The following is a 24331-nucleotide window of genomic DNA, read 5'->3' as shown; positions in this document are numbered from 1 at the left end:
TCAAGTCAAGCAATCAGCATGTTTTGAACAAGAACTAGAAACTAGGGTTTCTTAGCCACACATGGCTAGAACAAGATCACAAGAATAAAAGATGGAAATAATGTGCAATTACAACTTACAAATACTAGAAATAATGTTTCCAAATGATTACTGATCAATCCCTTGCAATAACCTTCGAAATTCCCTCTCAAAATGTGCTCTGATATGTTCTGTCTGTCCCCAAATGGCCCTCAACCCGTAATATGAAAGATAGGAAAAACTGCCAAAAGTTGGTTTTTGGGTCGAACACGGCCCATGTTAAAATAGGCTAAACTGACCCAGCCCGTGTTTAGCAGCCAACAGGGCCCGTGTTCATTTGCACTAAACTGAAACGACCCATGTTCAGCATGGTCAACAGCTCCCATTTTGGTCAACACGGCCCGTGTTGATTTTGCAGTGTAAATCCAACACGGCCCGTGTACCCCTCTGACTCCGAATCCAAACTTGATTTTTCCAACTTTTTCGTTCTTCGCCCGATCATCCCGAAATCTTCACCAATGCTTCCCGGCACCTCCCAAAGCGCATTCCAAGCTCCGGTTTACCTGAAAAAGACATGAAAGTGTGCAAATAAGGTTGTTCTAGAGACTAACATGAATATGATGAAATGCAAGAAAAATGAAGAACAATTATGCTAAATAGATGCATGAAATGGGACTAAAAGGTGTGCAAAAAGGTGCACAAATTGAACCTAACAAGGATCAATGCATATAAGTTTAGAATCTAACAGATTTCGGTAATTGCTAGGAATTTGGAATTCTTACATTTACGATAAAGATTTGGGATTGTGAAATGCGCATCATTGTAATCATGTTTAATTGGTCTATTTCACACAGTAAGGATCATAGAAAAACATAGTGTGCATGCTTGGAGCATGGCATGACTATTGTTTTGATTCAAGTATACAGTTGATTATTTGAAACATTATACAATGAATAATGAGTAATCAATATGGTGTTTAAATAAAAGGTATTTTATTAATCTCAAAGGTGCTTGGGACCATAGAGTGATTAGTATTATTCTTGTGTTTCAGTTTGCATGTTTTGACTTCCAGAATAGCTAGGTTATTCTTTCCGAATGACTAAGTTATTCAAATTCTCCACAGTCGGTCATATGTTGGAAGTAGGTGTGAATCAAGACTGTCATGAAGTTGGTTGTAGATGTCTAAGGTGTTGGACATAGCAAAGAGTTACTACAACATTCATGAGTGCTCATAAGTTCTGAGTATTGGATTAAACCCACGCTCACTTGTATCACTTCATGGATTTTATCTCGAGTGATCGTGAGACGATAATATCTTATATTCTTCAAACCTAGAGATATGAGTTGTTGACTATGAGTTAGTTATACAGTGATTGTACGAAAACACATCAGTAACTTGATGTTATAAAACGTGCTTTTGTGTATGATTCAACAAATGGTTAGTACAAGCACATGAGTCGAAGTTTATCCATTCCTTTTACCCTTGGAGGGATAAAAGCAATATCTGTGGGCCCCTCGATGATTTAGTGATGACAAACGTAAGTGCTCGGACGGGCTTAGACAGATTTGATTTGTTCAATTAGTCAGTCGTCATAAACCGGAAATCGGGAAACAACAAATGGACAGAAAGAATGATTATAATCCATGTCTCAGTCCATATGATATCTAGAATGGAGGAATATATGATCCCTTATCTAATGGACATGTCATTGACTTGGTTAGAGTTCGACAGCGGCTTTGAAGATCTACGATTGCTAGTCGGGATGTTGGAGTCATACACAATAATAGTTTTAGACTTATCCAAGTGGGAGACTTTTGGATTAGATGTCTAAGCTCATAACTATTATCGGTATGTATTCGACCCGAGAGTAGCATGGTCCATTTGGGTTGCATATCATCAGGACAATTTGTTAGGATGGACTTTTGAGAGAAGAGGTTATATATGATTTATTAATATATTATAAGTTCTAATATATTAATATGAAATCATATGTTTTAATTAGTGTTGATCAAGAATTAATTTGGAATTATTTAGAGATCAAAAGATACTAATTAAATCTATGGGGACTAGTTATGGTAATTAGTTATATTTATATGTGTTGGGCTCCTGATCCATGTTGGACCAAGTTTATGTATGGATACATAAAGAGTTGGGTCATATGAACCATGGATCATAAAACCCATGGGTATGGGTTTCGGTTATACCCATGACTCTTAGAATTCAACACATATAAATACATATATGATGACCTAAAACCGCCAACCCTAGTGTGTGTGCATGTTCTTGGAGTTCATGAAGGTTTTAGAGTGCATGGAGATTCTCTCTCAAGTCCTACCTTTGTCCTTGATATGTTGTGACTTCATTTGAGGCTTTCACATTATTGGGGCTAAGCTCTTAAGGCCAAATGCATCAAGACTTCCAGCCATATAAAAGGTATGTTACACTAACTAGTATCTTGTGTAGTTTACATCTTTGTATGCTAGTTATAGGCTTAATACCTTGGAAACACCTTTGCATGTATAATTAGTGAAAACATAGATCCAAGGTATTTAGGGTTGTATGTGCACCATAGGATGTTGTATTATACTAAAACCCAACATCGATCTCATATGGGTTTGTGTGTTCTCCAAATCCATTCATTTTCCTTCTCATTGGTTCATTTTCTTGAAGCTCTAGGCATAGAAGATAGTAATTCAACTTGAAAGGGAGGGGTGGTCCATGAGATAAACTGGAGGATGAGATACGTCGAGAAATGTTCTAGCCTTCTCGGTTTGATTGCATGTGTGTGTATGTGTGTGTGTGTGCGTGAGAGACACAGAGAGACTTAAGAGAGATAATGAGTTTTACCCATTTTCTTTTTTATTATTTTGAAAATGCTAATAAAATGTAAAAAAATTGTAAAAACAAATAAATAAGGGTATAATTTTCCTTTTAAGTTTTTTAGGACCAAAATCAAAGGAAATTCTTGATTTTGGACCATCCATACAAGTTGGAAAATTTTTGGACCCTATCCAAAGTTTTTTGAATCCCATAGGGACCAATTTTGTAGTTATATATATATATATATATATATATATATATATATATATATATATATATATATTGTTTTGGTAAAAAATTACACAAGTACTAATCAACCAAATTGTATGAGAGGCTGTGATGTTCGAATTGTGCAATAGCTAATGATATAAGAGAGTGACACAATGGATTACAAGGAAAGCCCTTGATCCTTGCTAGGATCTCCAACACAAAACCTTGGGAGGTGACAATGGTCACCTGCCTTGATGATTTTATTAATGTAAAATGACGATTACAGAGAATATTTCCGTAAGAACAAGTGAATAATTTCGTAGAGTAAGTTTCGAGTAAGAAACAGTGTGTTGTGTGTGAGATACAAGTGTCAATTTATAGTCTAAACTAGCTAACAAGATGTCCGATATTTCCGAGATCCTCTATGACTAGCTTCACGAACGTTATTTGATCAAGTACTCCTATTTAGCATAGTTGAGATGATTCTTCGTTGAGAATCGGTCTTCCCTTGACTACTTCTGCACATGTATTAGTTATAAACAAAATATACCCGTGATGAATGTTAATAAAAATAATAACGGTGATAGTCGGGATCCTGAGGTAGCTGAGGATCCTGAGTATTTTGAGGATCTTGGCCCTAACAATTGCCCCCAAGATATTCTTGAAAATATAAGAGTTAGTTTCGTAAATGTTGAAGGAATAACTTAAATTAAATTTAAAAGAGGAATTTAAAATTATTCCTTAATGGATATGTTTTATCTTTATCGAGATAATCGAGAAATAGTCAAATCATCTCTGTTATCTTTTCCGGGCTAGAAATGTGGGTTTTCGGTAACTTCCTCTTTACTTTCTTCAGTCGTCATCATCTTATTGTGGAGGTAAATTTTCTTACTACTTGCTTCCTTTCGTCCCTTCAATTCCTCTCGTCATGGCCAAGAAAGCTATTCGTTGTCGAGGTAGTGTTGGTACCTCTCCCGAGAATGATTTTAGCGACCAAGCAACTTTAACCTATGATGGGATTTTTTTTCCTTTGACAATGAGGATAAAAAATCGTTGAAAGCTATTGGGGCTTTTTCTTCCGACGTAGTTTTCCGCCCTTTCGAGGCTACCGTCCAATCTGATTTTTTGTCTCCGACGTGGGTCTATTTTCCTGAATACCCATTTACTCTAGGTTTAACCTATCCTTTTACTGGCATCGTTCACTATTTCTTTCTGACTACCCAGATTTCTTATATCCAAACTATGACCGTGGTCTGGAGGATCCTATTTTGGATTGACCGCTTAAATCAGTCCAAAAATATGGACATCGGATCATCTGAGTTGGCTCTCAATTATTATCTTTCTACTTTTGGTTCTTCCTGTTTCCTGCTAAGAGTCAAGACAAATAAACCCACCTCATTCTTAAATCTAAACAAAATGACGACGCTTGGAAGGAAAAATACTTCTTTATGAGACGTGACTCGATTCCTGAAGGGGATTCCCTGCCAAAAACATGGATTAAAAAGGGTAGGATTTAATTTATACTTTAAAGGATCTTGAAATTTACTTACCTTATTTTGTTTGTTTTGATGCAATGTTCAAATTTGAGGAGCTCGTTCCTGCTGCTGGCGATTCCGAGGATAAGATTTCCAAGTTTCTTGCACTTCCTGCATTCGAGAGGTCGTTCAGGCTCGAACATTCCAGTCTCCAAGAGGGTTCCTCCACTACTACCTCTATGTCTACTGGTAACATTATTTTTCATGGATGTGTTTTTTAGAGGATCCTGATTTGATAAGGATCTCTGGCAGGTTCTAAGACTACCCGGTCCAAGGCTCGTTTTGGTTTGGCAGATCTTGAAGATGATATGACAAGCGGTTCGATCAAGTTTAAGCAGGAAAAAGGTGTCATTCTTCCTCTTCCCAAGAGATCTCATATAGACCTTACAGTTAAGGCTTCAGGATCCCGAAAGCGAAAGACTTTTGAGGCTGCTGACTTCAGCCTAGAGAACCTCAACATCGAGGATGCTCGTGGGAAGTTATCCTCATTTTCCCAAGCTGTAAGTATTCTACGCATAAGCACTATTTATATTAATCTATCATACCTCTTTCTTCTCATGTTGATGTTTGTGTTTATTTCAGGTCTCCGCTTACGTTTCCTGTTTTAGCAACGATCTCAGGATCTGTGTCGATAAAGCCGAGTCTGTCTGAAAGAGCAGGAGAAGACATGGAGGGCCACCAATGAGGATCTTCTCCAGAGGGAGGATTCATTGAGTAAACAGAAAGTTGAAAAGGAGGAAGTGCATCTCACAGATCTCGAGAAGGTGATCGCTGACGCAAAGACAAGCGCTGCGATAGCTATTCTGTAGGCTAAGATCAAGCTGGCGGAGGATCTGGAAAATGCAGGTTCCTGGGACGTGGACAGATGGCGCGAGGCGTTGGCCAAATTGGTCGATAAGCCTGTTATCGCCAGTCAGGATCCTGTACTGCTGTTGACCGAAGGAAGGGAGAAGAAGGGCACGACCGATGATGATCAGGCTAAGGTCTAGGCCTGCAAAAAAAAATTAGTAATTTTTATTTTTTTCAGTGATGTAAGACAATTAACGTTTTGGCTGGGTTGATATGCAACCCTTTTTTGAATGACATGGCAGTATTTTCCTTTTATATATTTCTTCTGATCTTTCTTTGCGATTGTTATGACATTAGGATCCTTACATAATTAGGATCCTGACAAACTTGGTTCCTGCGAATAAACCTGAAACAACATTTTCCTAGTGAATCATTTATATCATATATGAATCTTGGTAATCAGATGATTTTAGTTTAGGACCCTGTAAAATTCAGGATCCTTAAAATTAATCTAGAGTTCTTTGAAAATAAGGGTAGATGGAACCTGATTATCTCCAAGTTTTTCCTTAAGCTTCGCAAGTCCTTCAACCTTGAAATTTACTAAGGATAAATCTCACCCTAGGAGAGAACTTCGGTTCACTGTTGATAATGAGGTTCTTCACCAATGAAGGTTGATGAGGATCCTTAAAGATGAGGATCCTTATTAACGAAGATCCTTAAAGATGAGGATCTTAGATCATTCATGGGAAATTTCTCCTTAGGATAACCTATTTTTGGTTATAGGCTTTAACAAAATTCTTGTGTAACACCATAGATTCAATATATAGCACGTTAATGCTATATTCTGGGGAGGACCCCAACTTGTGATATAATTTATGAGAAAGATCCTTACTTACGAAAACATGAAAATGTTACGATTCGAGTGTATTATCTGGGGCAAATTCCCAACGTGTGATAACATGAAGATGTTATAGACCTTAAGTAATCACTGGGGTAGGATCCCAATTTTTGGATAATATGAGAATGTTATAAACCTTAAGTAATCACTGGGGTAGGATCCCAATTTTTGGATAACATGAGAATGTTATAAACCTTAAGTAATCACTGGGGTAGGATCCGAATTTTTGGATAACATGAGAATGTTATAAACCTTAAGGATCTCAACTTATGTTCAAAGATAAGAGGGTTGCCAAGCCACTGAATCATGAAATGATCCCCTTATTCTTATCCCATAGTTAGATATCGTGCGTCCAAGCGAGGTGTATAAACCTTAGTTCGTGTGAAAGAGGTAATTAGCTCTTTAAACCTTAGAGGGGATTAAGTACCCTTAAGCGTAGGAGAGATGATCAGTCTCTAGCTTGTGTATATGATAGTTTAAAGATTACACCGTTGATATAATGGATTTTCTCAAGTGTTAAGACGCTGAGATCTTTGTGTATCAAGATCCTTATGTTTCAGGGTCTTCAATCTCGATGATCCCTATACTTTTAGGATTCGGAGGATCCTTATATTTCAGGATTTTCAACCCTGAGGATCCTTTCGCTTCAGGATCATTACTTACGGAGATCCTTAGTTGCATGTTGTTCTGCATAGAAAACGTTATCTAGGGGTGGTGTTAGTCTAGCTAACGCCCCTCTGATGCTTAAGTTAGTAATGTAATTGAGGAGAAAGTAAGCAATGATAAAAAGTTCAAGGTAAGGAACATGTGTACCTCGATTTTGTTGAGGATTAATCGACCCTACTTACATGTAGTGTGCTTTAAGGTGTATAACATTCCAGGATCTTGGCAGAACGTCTCCATCGAGTGTTGCTAGCCAATATGCTCCTTTCCCTGCTTCAGCATCTATGAGATATGGTACTTCCCATTTAGGAGCTAATTTTCCTACACTATGATCCTTGGTGTTTTGAAAATGTTTTCCTTAATACCAAGTCTCCTATTTGAAACCTTCTGACTTTTATGTTCTTATTGTAAGCCTTGGTGATGCTTTTTGATGAGAAACAATGCGTATTTTGGCAAAATCTTTGAGTTCGTCAATAGTGTCAAGATCCTGCGTTGGGATCTTGTCGTTATTCTCTTGATCTTGTAGTAAGTATCTTGCCGTCGGGATCACTACTTCGGTGGGGATCACTGCTTCTGTCCCAAACACCAAAGAGTAGGGGGTGTAACCTGTGGCTACTTTGGAAGTAGTCCTATCTGTCCATAAGACGAAAGGAAGCTCTTCTGCCCATCTTCCCTTCTTCTTATCCAATCTTTTCTTTAAGTTGTTTACTATGATTTTATTGCTGGATTCTGCTTGACCATTAGCTTGGGGATGAACAGGAGTGGGCGTTATCATTTTGATTCCCCAACTTGTGCAAAAGTCTGTTGTCCTTTTGCTTATGAATTGGGATCCATTGTCGCATATAATTTCAGCCGGGATCCCGAACCTGGTCAAGATATTACGTTTAATAAATGAGACTACCTCTTTGTCTCCTACCTGAACGAAGGCTTCAGCTTCGATCCACTTGGAGAAGTAATCGGTCATTACTAGCATGAAGTCTTTTCCTCCTGTGGCTACAGGTGATTTTCCCACTACATCCATTCCCCATCTCATAAATGGCCATGGAGAGATAATAGGATGTAGCGGTTCTGCCGGTTGATGCAGGATGTTGCTATGTCTTTGGCAAGCATCACACTTTTAAACATGTAGAAAATAATCTCTCTTCATGTTTGGCCACTAGTATCCTGTTCTTAGTATCTTGGATCATAAGGATCTGCCCCCGGTGTGATTGCCACAGTCTCCTTCATGTATGTTCTTCAAGACTTCTGGCGCTTCAGGATCTTCCAAACATCTAAGGTACAGACCTGCCATAGACTTTTTATAGAGTTTACCTTGGAGGATCCTAAGTTGGCTAATGCGTCTGCTTCTGTGTTTTCTTCTCTAGGAACTTGGGTTATGCTAAAGTTCTCGAAATCAAAAGCTAATTTTTTGAGGATGTCCAGATATAGTGCTAGTCTCTCACCTTTCACTGCATAAGATCCATTGAAGTGATTAGTTAGTAATAAAGAATCAACAAATACCTGAAGATCCCTGATTTGAAGATCCTTAGCCAATTGTAGTTCCATGATAAGTGCTTCGTATTCTTCTTCGTTAGTGGTAGTGTTGAATTCGCATCTAACTGCCTGGGGTAGGATGTCCCCCTGTGGCGACTTTAGTATGTTCCCTAGCCTAGTTCATTTTTTATTCGAAGCTCCGTCTGTGAACAGTGTCTATTTTCCCAAGTGTTCGTCTTCTAGGAGTTGTTTGGCTTCCATGTCTACTTCGTTTCGTAGATCATCACTTAAGTCAGCCACAAAGTCTGCTAATGCTTATGACTTTATGGCAGATCTTGGTTCATATATGATGTTGAACGTGCTTAACTTCACCGACCATTTCGCCATCCTTCCTGACATTTCTGGTTTTCTCATGACATTCTTAATAGGATAATTAGTTTTTACATGTATAGTATGTGTTTCGAAATAATGTCTTAATTTAGTAGAAGCAGTTACTAAGGCAAGAATTAGTTTTTCGAGGTGAGAGTACTTGATTTCAGGATCCAGGAGACTTGTACTTACATAGTAGATAGGATGTTGGTCTCCGTTAAGATCCTTGGCCAAGACAACACTTACCGTGTTTGAGGATACTGAGAGGCAGAGGAGAAGTAGTTCCTCATCTATAGGCTTTACCAGTAACGACGCCGAACTCAAGTATTTTTTGAGTTCCTAAAAAGCTTTTTTCGTGATCTTCAGTCCATTCAAACCTCTTGTTCTTCTTCAAGACATCGTAGAAGGGTTTACATCTTTCTGAGGATCTTGAAATGAACCTGTTGAGTGCCGCCACCCTTCCGGTTAACCTTTGAATGTCTTTTGTTGAATATGGAGATTTCAGCTTGATGATTGCTTTAATCTGCTCCAGGCTTGCTTATATTCCTCTCTTGGTTACCATATACCCAAGGAACTTGCCTGACTTTATCCCAAAGTGACATTTGAGAAGATTCAACTTCATATTGTATTCGTCTAGGATGTCAAATGCTTCTTTAAGATCCATGAGATGATCTTCAGCTTTCATTGACTTCACCACCATGTCGTCAATATAGACTTCCATGGTGTCCCCCAGCTTGTCTTTAAACATCCGATTCACCAATCTTTGATATGTTGCACCTGCATTTTTCAGACCAAAAGGCATTGCGGTGTAACAGTATATACCTGTTGGTGTTATAAACGTTGTATATTCTTGATCGGAAGGTTCCATCTGGCTTTGTTGGAATCCTGTTGAAGCGTCCATGAAGGTTAGGAGTTCGTGGCCGACCTTTGCATCTATCATAGAGTCAATATGCGTTAGAGGGAAAAGATCCTTAGGACAAGCCTTGTTAAGATCTTTTTAGTCTACACATACTCTCCATTTGCCGTTTTTCTTTTGTACGACAACCATATTTGCTAGCCATCTTGGGAACTTCACCTCCTTAATCATTCCTATATTGAGGAGCTTCTCTACTTCTTCTTGGATGATCTGATTCCTTTCGGGTGCAAATTTCCTTCTATTTTGGTGTATTGGTTTGAAAGAAGGATCAATATTAAGTTTGTGAGTGATAATATTCTTGTCTATACCTGTCATATCTTCGTGTTTCCATGCGAACGCCTTGCTTCTGGTTCTTAATATGTTTAACAGATCTTGCTCAATTTTCTCAGGCATTGAGGATCCTATGAGGACTTTAGCTTCAGGATCCTCGATGCCCAGGGGCACATCCTTCACATCTTGCTCCTTCGTTTCTAGAACGTGTCGTTCCCCCTTCCTTAATTGCTATGCTTGCTGAGGTTTGGTCGTAGATTTCATAGAGGTTTTATAACATTATTTCGACTCTTGTTGATCTCCCACGATCTTCACTATTCCCCACAGAGTAGGCAATTTTACACACTGATGATATGTTGATGGAACCGCTTTCATCTCGTGGATCCACGGTCTACCTAGTATCACATTATAAGAAGATAAGGTGTCAATAACACATAAATTTTGTATAGAGTTTACCCCCTTTATGTATATTGGTAGCTTTATTTCCCCAATCGTGTGTTTTGTTTCCCTGGTAAATCCTATGAGGACCGAGGATCTCTTGATTATTTCTGCTTCTGGGATGATCATCCTTTTTAGTGCGTCTAGGAGTACGATGTTGACTGAGGATCCTCTGTCAATAAGGATCCTTCTGAAGAAATGGTTGGCTATGTACAGTGTTATCACGAGTCCGTCATGGTGAGGATCCTGAATCCCTTCCATGTCCGTCTTGTCAAATGTGATTTCCTTTTCACTGCTAACCATGGTATTTTTCTGCGGTCTATCTTCCTTTTCTGTTTTAGAGACCTTGGTGTGTCATATAGCCCGAGAATAAGAAGTACCACAGATGTTAGACCCGCCTGAGATAACGTCAATTATCTTAGTGTTAGAGGGTGGAGATCCTGGTTTCTCCAGGGTCTTGTAGCTATCCTGGCTCTTCTCCTTGGATTTTTTTTCTCCTAAGGATTTCTTTGAGGTGTCCCTTGCTAAGGAGGTAGCTGATTTCTTTTCTTAGGGATATGCAGTCCTCCTTCATGTGACCGAAGTCTTCGTGGTAAGCACACCATTTGGACTTGTCTTTCCAACTGGCGGACTTGTTATCCCTCTTCGGCCATCTTGCTTTGTCTCCAAGATCCTGCATAGCATGAATTAGACCTGAAACATCCACAGAAAAACAATAGTCAGTGATCTTAGGAAGTTCCTCTTCTTCTCCTTCATCCTTGAGGGCATTGACCCTGTGATGATCCGGTTTGGAATAAGGCTTCGATTTATAGGATCTTGGGGTTGAGGATTCGACCTTCCTGTTGGGGTTCTCATATTGACTTGAAGGGATGCTTCTCTTCTGGATTTCTTTGTCCTATTTAAGCCTTATTAACCTCAACGCTCGACACCTGACTTCGTCCAATCTTTTGCATGGGTTTATCACAAGGTCTTCATAGAAGGGTGAATACTTCCTTAGTCCCATCTTGAAGGCCTGAACAATAGTATCCATGTCGATGTTGGGGATGCTTAGAGCTTCCCTACCAAACCTATTAACGAAATCCCTAAGTCTTTCCTTTGGATCCTAGACCACTCGATAGATATCACTAGTGATATTCTCGAAGGTTCTGCTGCAAGAAAACTAGTTATTGAAAATACTGACTAAGTGTGCAAATGAAGTAATAGAGTACGGGGAAACGTTTAGCAGCCATTTGAGAGCTGATCCTGTAAGGGTTGAACCAAAGCCTTTGCATATGCAAGTTTCCTTCAAGTGCCCTGGGATGGTAATGATCTCTATCCTTTCTCGGTATTGTGCTATGTGCTCTTCAGGATCTGTAGTTCCATCGTAAAGCTTTATGCTGAGAGTTTGGAAGCGCTTAGGAACTTCGGTATCGGCTATCGCGGGAGCAAATCTCGAGATCCTGTGACTTGTTGGAGATGCTTTTGGTATGGGTTGGACCACCCCGGGTACGCTTGAGATCATTTGTCTCAATTGTTGAAGTTCCCTGGCCATGTTTGGATTTATTCCTGCATCAACATTAGTATAGTTAGTAGTAATAGTATTACTGTTTAAGAAGTTACTAAAATCAAGGTTTCTAGGAGTGTTGAAACGCTCATTGAGATCATTGATCATGGATGCGCGGTTGTCCATAGTTGTCCCCCAGGGTGACGCCACAGTGGTAGGAACTGTGTTCTTCTGGTGGTTTTTTGAGGATCTTGCATTATCAAAGTTCAGGATCCTTGGTTGTACAACTGTAGGCGTTGTTTCCTAGGATTTATGAAATTCCGCCTTCATCCTCTCCACTTCTTTGAGCAGTGCTCTATTCTCCTCCTTCTGCTGGGTCGCCCGTTGCGTCATTTTCCTCATCATAGCTAAGACTTCTATAGTAGTGACCGAGGTAGTCGGATCCTGGAGTCTTGAAGATCCCGAACTTCCTTGGTTAGTGACCGAAGGGGTGCTTTTCTTAGAAGTGTCAGGCGTTTTCCTCTGAGTAGGGGGCCCACTCAGAGGAGGCAGTAGGTTTTTGGTTGGAATCGAAGGAATGGAGGAGGAAGAAAGGATCGGTTGTGTAGACATGATTTTTCCGAAGATTTTGAACACCACGGCCCCACGGTGGACGCCAAATTGTTTTGGTCAAAAATTACACAGGTACTAATCAACCAAATTGTATGAGAGGCTGTGATGTTCAAATTGTGCAATAGCTAATGATAAAAGAGAGTGACACAATGGATTACAAGGAAAACCCTTGATCCTTACTAGGATCTCCGGCACAAAATCTTAGGAGGTGACAATAGTTACCTGCCTTGATGATTTTATTAATGTAAAATGACGACTACATAGAATATTTCAGTAAGAACAAGTGAATAATTTTATGGAGTAAGTTTCGAAAAAGAAACAGTGTGTTGTGTGTGAGATACAAATGTCAATTTATAGTCTAAACTAGCCAACAAGATGTCTGATATTTCCGGGATCCTCTATGACCAGCTTCACGAACGTTATTTGACCAAGTACTCCGGGTCTTTAGCATAGTTGAGATGATTCTTCGTTGAGAATCGGTATTCCCTTGACTACTTCTGCACATGTGTTAGTTATGAACAAAATATACCTGTTATGAATATTAATAAAAATAATAACGGTGATAGTCGGGATCCTGAGGTAGCTGATGATCCTGGACGTTTGAGGATCCTGAGTATTTTGAAGATCCTGGCCCTAACACACACACACAAATATATATATATATATATATATATATATATATATATATATATATATTTGTGAGAACTCAAGAACATCTAATCTGCTTATAATTTTTCAAAACCAAAACCGTCATTGGACTCCTAAATTTGCGTCTAAGAGAGATCCAAGCTAAAAAAGGATTTTGCGATATTTTAAACGTGCATATATATATATATATATATATATATATATATATATATATATATATATATATATATAACCTATTGAAAAAGTGAAACAGTAAAATATCAACTATAATACATAAAAAGTTAGTATATTAAAACTTGAAAAAATTGTTTTACATTAGATATAATTACAAGTTGATCCATCTCTCATTTGTTGCGTGCAAAAGCCACGTTAAGTGAGATGAAAGGGCTTGTGATGCCAACCTCAATCTCCCACCAACAAGTCCCACAAAGCATGCTTCATGATATTTTTCAAACCCTACATGCCCATTAAGTGATTCTTTTATGTCAATAGTTTGACCCTCTTTCGTGACTTTTTATTTTCTTTTTTCTTTATGATATTAATGTTTTGTAAAAGACTAGGGGATGCTGGGATGCTCTGTCTAAATATGTGCTCGGGAATATTAGCCCTTCTAAATATGTTTTTAAAAATTAAGATACGGAAATTATTTAAATTGAAATATTTTATTTAGTTAGAGAGTTTAATAAAAAATATATATTGATATAGTGAAACATTACAAATATATTCAAAATATTAGATTTTCTTATAAAAATACACAAAAGCCCCTGCCATTAGCCTGCTTAATATTAGCCTTCTAAATATGTTTTTACAAATATACTTATTATTTTCTTTAAAAGATGTCACAACATTCTTTACGGATTCGATAATAATAGTATCAGTATAATTATATTCAAAATAAAATATAATAACCAAATTCCTGATTTGAAAAGGATTGCATTTTTCACCTCCTTCAACTTTTATTTTCATGTTGACTTTGTTTTGCTAAAAAATTACACAAGTACTAATCAACCAAATTGAATGAGTGACTGTGATGTTTAGATTGTGTACTAACAAGTGGTAAAAGAAAGTGACACAGTGGTTTACAAGGAAAGTCTTTGATCTTTGCTAGGATCTTGCATAAAACCTTGGGAGGTGATAACGATCACTTGCCTAGATGATTTTATTGATATAAAATGAAGGTTACAGTGAGTTCTTAGTAATAATAAGTAGAAAATTTCATAGAGTAAGCTTAGGCTAAAGAACAGTGTCTTGTGTGCAGATTACAAGTGTCAATTTATAGTCTAATCTAGCCAACAAGATGTCCGATATTTCTGGGATCCTCTATGATCAGCTTCATGAACGTTATTTGACAAAGTATTCCGGGTCTTTAGCATAGTTGAGATGATTCTTCGTTGAGAATTGGTCTTCCCTTGACTACTTCTGCACACGTGTTAGTTATAGACAAAATATGACCGTCATAAATATCAATAAAAATAATAACGGTAATTAGCCGGGATCCTGATGTAGCTGAGGATCCTGGATATTTGAGGATCCTGAATATCGTAAGGATCCTGGCCCTAACAATTGCCCCAAAGTTATTCCTAAAAGAGAAATTAAATTACTCCTACCTTTTATGCCTACGATTATTCCTACCTACTAAAATTATGACAAATCACCATTCAATTTAATTTTATTTGATATATTCCTAATATAGCCTTAACGAGTTAGTTAAAAGAATATGGAATGATGACACTTGTCATAATTTTATTGGGTAAGAACATTTGTAGGCATAAAAAGTAGGAAGCAATTTAATTTATCTTCCTAAAAATATTGGGGTTAGTTTTGTAAATATTGAAGGAATAACTTAAAGTAAGTAGGTAAAAAGAATTTGAATTTAGTCTTTAAGGGATAAGTCTTATCTTTATCGAGATAATCGAGAAATGGTCAAATCATCCCCGTCGTCTTTTTCTAGCTATAAATGAGGGCTTTCGGTAACTCCTCTTGTTACTTTTCCAAGTCTCCATCATCTTTGTTGTGAAGGTAATCCTTTTTTCCTTTCATTCGTTCTTCCGTTGTTTTGATTTTCCTTGTCATGGCTAAGAAAATTAGTCATTCTCGAGCTGGCATTGTTATTCCTTCCAAGAACGATTTTAATGATCAAGGAATCTTAACCTATGACGAGGTTTGTTCTTTTGACAATGAAGACACATAATCGTTGAAAGCCATCGGGGCTTTCCCTTCTGATGTGTTTTTTCCTCCTTTCGAGGCTACCGTTCAACCTGATTTTGTGTCTCCAACATGGGTTTGTTCAACTGAATATCCATTCACTCTAGGTTTAACTTATCCTTTTAATGGTATTGTTCGTGATTTCTTTTTGTGTACCCAAATCTTTTATATCCAAACTATGCCCGTGGTTTGGAGGATCCTCTTTTGGATTGATCGCCTGAATCAGTCCAAAAATATGAACATTGGATTACCTGAGTTGGCCTCCATCTATGATCTTTCTACTTTTGGTTCTTCTCGTTTCTTGTTAAGAGTTAAGACAAATAAACCCCACCTCATTCTGAAATCTAAACAAAACGATGGCGCTTGGAAAGAAAAATATTTCTTCGTGAGGAGCGATTCGATTCCTAAGGGGGATTCCCCGCCAAGATCATGGATTAAAAAGGGTAGGAAACAAATTTAGATATCAAGGATCCTGAAATTTACTTCACTTATTTTGTTTGTTTTGATGCAGCGTTTAGGTTTGAGGTGCTTATTCCTGCCGCTGGCGATTCTGAAGACAAGATATCCAAATTCCTCACACTCCCTGCGGTGGAGAGGTCGTTCAGGCATGAATATTCCAGTCTTTAAGAGGGTTCCTCCACTACTGCTTCTATGGCCACTGGTAACATTTTTTTTGTCACACCCCCAAACCGAAACGACGGAAACGTTTGGGAGCGGAGGACGTCATGTACAATATCACAACAATTGTATAATAGTAATCAAAGTAACAACAACCATTGTATTAATAATATATAATTTACATTGTGTTCAAAACATTTCATGATTTACATTAAAACTATAGCAAAAGATAAAACGTAAAGCTCCGTCTTCGCAACACCTGAGAGGGTACCTGTCTACTAACGTTCCTGAGAATACAAGTAGTTTGAAAAAGTGTCAATATTAAAGTTGGTGAGTTCATAAGTATTTTTGTTATAAAAAGTATATTCTTTGTTCTTTGGAAAAGTTCGCTTGTTCCTCCAGAAAATCCTATATTTTCTTAATGAGTAATATGACCGTACCCATTCCTTCTGCGATTACTTAGTAAATACAAATTATATATATAATCCAGATCGAATAAACAGTTGAATGTGTGAATCTGCCCTAAGCCCACAACCAAACAAGGAACATGAAGTAAGGCGGAAGTCACACATTCCACTGCCTATCGGATCTTAATTATATATAACCCTAACGTATTCGCCCAGAAATTACAGAATTAACAATAATGATCCTTTTAGATATGATGATTGTGTTTCCTTCAGAAAACCCTATATTTTCTTAGTAAAATGGTGACCACAATAGTTCTTTCTACGATCACTTTAGTTTATACTAGCTATATATATTCTAATATCGAACAGATACTTGAATTTATGAATCTGCTCTAAGCCCACAACCAAACAAGGAACAAGAAATAAGGCGGAAGTCACACATTCCACTGCCTATCAGATGTTATTTATATATAGCCCTGATGTATAAGCTAAAGAAATCATAGAATTAACAATTAAAGGTCCTTTGTGTTATACTAGTTTGTAAATAAGTGTTGAACCTTTTGTAAAATAATGATGTTTATCCTGGAAAATCATATATTTTCCATAAAATAAAATTGTAGTTTTAAACCTTCCAAAACCGAAAAGTACAAGTATTATTGCCATACTTAATTTAATGATACATAGTTTTATTCATAAATAAAACTAACTGAAGACGTGTTTGCACTGTAACTAAATATGAAGTTAATACCCTTCTATGATTACTTAGTACATACAAGTTATATAAAATCGAGATCAAATAGACAATCGACTGGGTGAATCTGACTTAATCCCACAACCAAACAAGGAACAAGAAATGAGGCGGAAATCACACAGTACACTGTCTATCGGACATTAATTTTATATAACCTTGATGTAAGCGCTAAATAATCACAGAGTTATTTCCCCTTAAGATTGTGTAAAAGTATATCTTTACCTAAATAATTAGTTAATACTTATTGTGAATATTCATTATAACCATACTAATATGACTAGTGGTCTACAAGACGTTCTTCAGGCGTCGTAAAGTTAATGAAATTTGTCACCCCTAAACTTCCGTTCCAACTGTAGCTAACAGTCAGGGCGCAGGATTGTCAGTCCCGTATAGATCTATACACAAACTCACGCTCTCCCTCCAGGATGATGGGTTTTAGTATACTACAACATCCTATGGTGCACATACAACCCTAAATGCTTTGGATCTATGTTTTCTCTAATTATACGTGCAATATTGTTTCCAAAGCATTAACCCTACAACTAGCATACAATTGATATAAACAACATAGAATTGAGTTATAGAGTTACCTCTTTGTTGTAGCTTGTAGTTTTCTTAAGTTTGGCCTTTAAGAACTTAGTGCCCCAAGTGTTGCACCTCAAATGGAATCACAACACACCTTTGGACAAAGGATGACTTTTGAGATAGTGTATGCTTGCACCTAAAATCGGCTCATGGAACTCCAAAGATCACTAGTGTGCCATTTTGGATGCTAAGGGGCTTCTTATATAGTGTGGCAAGATTAGGGTTACATCCATGTAAACCCTAATGCCCATGACCTTTCATATTACCTAGGATCCATGGGTTAAACCTCCATGGACTATCCATGGACTACCATATTGGTTTAGCCCATCCTAAATAACAATTGGCCCATATTATAATAATCATTGGTTTACCAAATCAATCCTCATATATTTAATTAGTCTCTTTTGATCACAAAATTAATTCCAAATTAATTCTTGATCAATACTAATTAAATCATATGATTTCATATTAATATATTAGAACTTATAATATATTAACAAATCATAAATAACCTCTTCTCAAAAGTCCATCCTATCAAATTGTCCTAGTGATATGCAACCCAAATGGACCATGCTACTCTCGGGTCAAGTACATACCAATTATAGTTATGGGCTTAGACACCTAATCCAACAGTCTCCCACTTAGATAAGTCTAATAACTATTATTGCAAGTACGACTTAAAAATCCCGACCAGCAATCGTAGCTCTTAAAAGCCGTTGTCGAACTCTGACCTAGTCAATGACGCGTCCATTAGATAACGGATAATATATTCCTCCATTCTAGACATCATATGGACTGAGACATGGATTTTAATCATTCTCTCTGTCCATCTGTTGTTTCCCGATTTCCGATTTATGACGACTGACTAATTGAACAAATCAAATCAGTCCAGTCTTGACCAAGCACTTCGTGTGTCATCACTAAATCATCGAGGGGCCCACATATATCGATTTTAACCACATGGGGTAAAAGGAACGGATAAACTTCGACTCAAATGCTTGCTTGTAATTACTCATCAAATAACACACAATAATATGTTTTATAACACCAAGTTACTGGTGCGTTTACATATGTCAATGTGCAACCGACTTGCAACTACAAATCACACGTCTCCGTTTCAAGAATATAAGATATTATCGTCTCACAATCACTCGTGATAAAATCCATGAAGTGATTCAGATGAGCGTGAGTTGAATCCAATACTCGAATCTTATTCCACGAGTACTCATGAACACTGCAGCTATGTCTAAAACACCTAGACAAACTACAGACCCATTCACGACAGTCTTGCCTCAATACCTACTTCCAAAGTATGATCGACTGTGGATGGTTTGAATAACCTAGTTATTCGGGAAGTCAAAACATGCAAAGTGAAACACAAGAATAATACTAATCCTATATGGCCCCAAAACGTTTGAGTGCCATATTGATTACTCATTATTCATTGTATATTGTTTCGTATAATCAACTTAATATTTGAATTAAAACAATAGTTATCCCATGCTCCAAGCATGCAAACTATGTTTTCTATGGTCTATTATTTTGTGAAATAGATCAATTGAAAATATTTCCAGTGATGCTCATTTCACAACTCCAAATCCTTATTGAAAGTGTAAGAATTCCAAATTCTTGTCACTGCTAGAACACTATTATGTAATATTGTTTTGTAATGTCTAGGTACCAAAAGTCACAGAGACTTGACCAACGATATTAAAAAATATTCCTTTGGACATTGTTACAAGACAATTTCATGGAAATGAAGTCTCAGATTCAAAGTACAATCCTTTGAACATCCTTCTTGCATAAAAGTTTCTAACTTTCTCATCTATTCTACAACTCCCAATATGGAAACATTCCATATTTTCCATACGACAACTCATTATTAATAAAATCTTGACTATTCATAATAATGTCAATATGGTCCATCCATTACTATACTTCCAACTGTCTTTAAGCGACAAATCCTTGGCGAACGTTAGATTGTCCTTAACAGTTGTTTAACCGCTTTAGTCATATCCGATTCTATTCCTTTTTCCCTCTTAATGCCCTAGGCATTTGGAAAATTAGAACATGAGAATATTATAGCATATGCAATCGATCCTATACTCGAAGCATATGGGATGCGATTCATAATGTCTAACATAAAGACACGATACTTGATCAGCCTTTTGCTATAATATTTCTATTTGTCATGGTCTCACAATTCGAATTATGAAGAGGGATGCCATAATCATAATCAAAATTTGAGAATGCAATTAACATTTCCATATATAGAATTTCCTTATGTTGAACCATTCCAACATAACATTCATATATATATATATATATATATATATATATATATATATATTTGACTAAATTTTATTAAAAAAACTCAATCTAAGCTTTTAGATTTTGAAATGAAGTATAATTTCCTCTCCCTCAATTATAGCAAAACAACTTTTCAAACCTGCAACTTTGAGAATTAAAACTTTTCTTTTTCTATTATTAACATTGCTAACTCGCAACACTTAACGTAATAATTGTGCTCCCACTAGCATAATAATTACATTCTTATTTGCATAACACTTATGCTCCCACTAGCTTTGACATGTACTCAGAAATCAGTTGGACTTCTAGAAATCAATACTTATTGACTTTCTTACCAAAGTTCAGATTTCTGATACGAGATGTTTCGATAAGACTTTATCTAGGCTTCTCAAAATCATACACCTTTCCTTAGACAGCTCACATGTGTGTCTTAACAATTTTAGAACTTACATCAATAAGTCTCAAATGTTTAGACCTTCTTCCATTTCTCACAATTCGAACTATGAAGAGGGATGCCGTAATCATAATCGAATTTGAGAATGCAAATATCACAAATGCTATCTCCTTAAAATCTACTTAGTGAAAGCGTTTCCTCACAATCATTTTCATGAATTGGAGAGAAACCTTATGAAACTTAGATTTTTATGGTGTATGTGTTCCTATTATCGAATTTGAGAATGCAAATATCACAAATGCTATCTCCTTAAAATCTACTTAGTGAAAGCGTTTCCTCACAATCATTTTCATGAATTGGAGAGAAACCTTATGAAACTTAGATTTTTATGGTGTATGTGTTCCTATTCATGTGAATTTGTCATAACCATAATCACAAGACAAGGTTAGTGACAAATCCGAACTCATATGGACTGAACTTGTTCAGTCTTAATTTCTTGTCACCTGACAGCACAAGGGCCTACCATTGCTTCCTAGGTTGTTATGCAAACAACTGAGAACTCATAGAACTCACATGCATAGTCAACTTTAATTGGAATGGGCACAAGAACAAGAATATGTTAACACGATAGATTACAAAACTCAAGTCGTGTGCTAGTGATAAACAACATGTTTTATTCTTGAAACTTGTCAAGATCCTTAAGACTCGTACTGACCTCTTGACATATAAGATTCTCTATCAAGAACCATTCCTTGACAAACACATATTCAAGAGTTAGTGCGGATTCTTATGAAGACAAACACTTCACACAACTGGTCTTAGTTGGTCTTTGTCTTATCTAAGACATCACAACTTACCAATGTCAAATGTACAAGAGTAGAAAACATTTTACTCTACATTTGATAAGTGTTATAGCCTTTATTAAGATTATGTCACTCAAGGCTCAATCTTGGAGTATAACTCTAAGACTCGATTTTGGAACGAAGTATGACTCATCTTCTAGATTTAAACCATTTCAACAATTCATAATTCATCTTCTTAGCCATACAAATGCACTAAGATGTCCTTAGAGGATCAATTGTGATGTGGTTTCATAATCATTAAGATGATCATAAAACACGATACTCAAGTACTCTCCCATCCTTTCAGATTGGAGAAACTTTTATCTTTCTGCCTAATTTGATTCTTCTTATTCGTCCTGCTATACATTGAAACTTTTCCAATGCTCATAATTATAATTAAACTTGTAAGCATAACCATATTACTAAACTTTAGTAAATCATGACGAATAGTCTTATCGTTCTTTGTGGTGAACCTGACCAGCACACACCCAATGTACCCGATCCCCTAGTCCTTCACTTAACTCACATATACATGTGAACAAGGAATTAGTCTTAATTTCCCAAAGACGAAGGTTCTCATTCATCACACAATACAAGTTGCATGATTCCAAGTTTCTATCCAACTGAAACTTGGGTGATGAGAATCTTTCCTTATTTGGTAAATCTTGACACTACCACAAACGAAAGAATCAAATCCATATTGCTAACATAGAAATATACAAACATCAATTTTCACAAATGACATTACAAGGAGATATAATAAAAAAAACAAAAATTTTATTTATTTATAAAATGCGAAAAAACTTTTCCTTACAATGCAATTACAAATGAAAACTATGTTACTACATATTTCTAAGCAATCTATCATAACTCTTTAAGCAGCAGCTCAAAAATCCGATCATCAAACCATGCGATTGAAATCCATCTTCGCGACCACATTCAGCATACTCTTCCTTTAAGCTTCCTTCCTTTTGCACGATCCTACAAAACATGAAAATGAAATCTTGTCACATAATGTATTAAGAATCAACAATTAGGAATTTAATAGAGTTAGACAGTAGATTTACCTGAAGCATAGTCAAACTTTTTGATTCTACCTTCTTTCAAATCTTTCAGGTAGTCAGGGAAGCTTCGCTTCCAATGTCCCTTCAAATGGCAGTAGAAACAAATGGCTTTTTTTGCATTGGCACATGAGACAATCACAGACTTAGACTTTCTCTTTACCATTTAGTCAACCGGGTTGACTATGGTCGATCTCTTTCCATTGGGAAGAGATATATTTTCTGTACTTTCAATGTTACCATTGTCAATTTCCATGGAAGTTTGAGAAGTAGATTCTCCGATCAAATTTTCTTTTATAGTGTGCCAAATTATTGTTGATTCAGCAGCAACAAGCAAATAGGTAAGATAAGGGTCATGTCGCGGTCTATCACATAGTAGTCCTTAATGAACTCACTATATGACTCGGGAAGTGATTGAAGAACCCAGTCAACAGCCAACTTCCTTGAGACAACGACACCCAATACTCTCAGCCTGTCAATATGTGACTTCATCTCCAAGAAATGAGTACACACAAGTCTTCCATCTTGATGTTTCATTGCAAGTAGGGCTTGAGTGACCTTGAATTTTTCAAGTCCTTGAGCTTGTGGGATAGGGAGAATAATTGGAGGAGGTGAAGGAAATGAAGTATGATTTCCACTTCCACGATCCAGCCGTGGAACATCATCTTCAAGAGGAGAGCTTATTCCAGAAGATTTGGGAAGACCATAGTTGTCAGAACTAGACATCTATTTGGGAGAAATTCAAGTTAGTTGATTTAAGTCCTTAATATAACACCCAAAAACGAAATATTAAGGCTAAGAACCAACACAATATTCTACAATTCGGAAGAGGGATGCCGTAATCCAATTGTAGAATATTTGAAGGTAGGTAAATGACGATTTACCAATTTCCACCAAAAACAAAATTGATAATTAAGTTTTAAATGGATTGAAATTCCTAGATCCTTTGAGATTCATTGAATTATTTTTTCAATGGCATGTTTAAATCTCGATTGTGCCCTTCAAGTTTGTGACTAGGATGCCGAGGATCACAAACAAGGTGTGAATAACCATGCAAATTAGCTTGGTACACCCAATGTTACAACCACCTAATCAGTGTGTCGGTTAACCACACACGCTCCATTGATCTATGATTAACATCAAGATACCCTTTGCCACACACTGTCAGTCTCAGATTAGTGTGCAGGTTAACCATACACGCTTCACTAACGACTTAACAAGGTGCAAAGTGCAATTTCATGGGTTATCACCAAATTCACATTTTTCCTAAAGTAACTAAGATTCAGAAATTAATAAAAGTTTAGTTACTTTATAGTTATCATTATACTTTTAATGAAAATTAATGTCCTGTCAAACCCGTTCGGCTAACGACCCTCCATCAGTCAAGGAAGCGGTGGGTGAGAGTGGACACCCATTAAACTACCATTTTATAGGCAGTAACCTTATACCCCCTTATAGACCGGCTTCGTGAATGAGGCCTACTAACGGTAAGACTGACTTGTCTTATACATATATATGATTATTAAACTTATAATAATATAAAGTATAAGGGTAGAATTTTAACTTTTAAAACTCTAGGGTTTGGAACTAAAGTATTCAAAAGTAAAACTTTACAAATTCCAAAACTTGCGGGCAAGTTTAGAAACTTGTCAAAACTCTTGGATTTTCATAACTTATGAGTTTAATAAAGGTTTTATGAAAATGACTCTTGAATTCCATAACTTGAGGACAAGTTATGGAGTTCATAAAAAACATTTATGAAAGACCTTTCAAGTTCCATAACTTGAGGACAAGTTATGGAAGACTTAAAACCAATTAAGATGACTGTTAAAAGGAGACTCTTCACCTTCCATAACTTGAGGACAAGTTATGGATTTCATCAAAACATTTAGATCAAATATTCTAACCAACAAAATCAAACAATTTTTCTAAGATCTAGATAAAACTCATAAGTCAAGATAATTCATATCAAACAAATTTCAAGAAATTAGCCTAATCATATAAACTAATACAAG

This window comes from Lactuca virosa, chromosome 4 (assembly GCF_052849685.1).
Source record: "Lactuca virosa cultivar CGN04683 chromosome 4, Lactuca_virosa_CGN04683_v6, whole genome shotgun sequence".
NCBI classification, from domain to species: domain Eukaryota; kingdom Viridiplantae; phylum Streptophyta; class Magnoliopsida; order Asterales; family Asteraceae; genus Lactuca; species Lactuca virosa.
The sequence above is the reverse complement of the archived record's forward strand: the minus strand, read 5'-3'. Positions refer to the sequence as shown.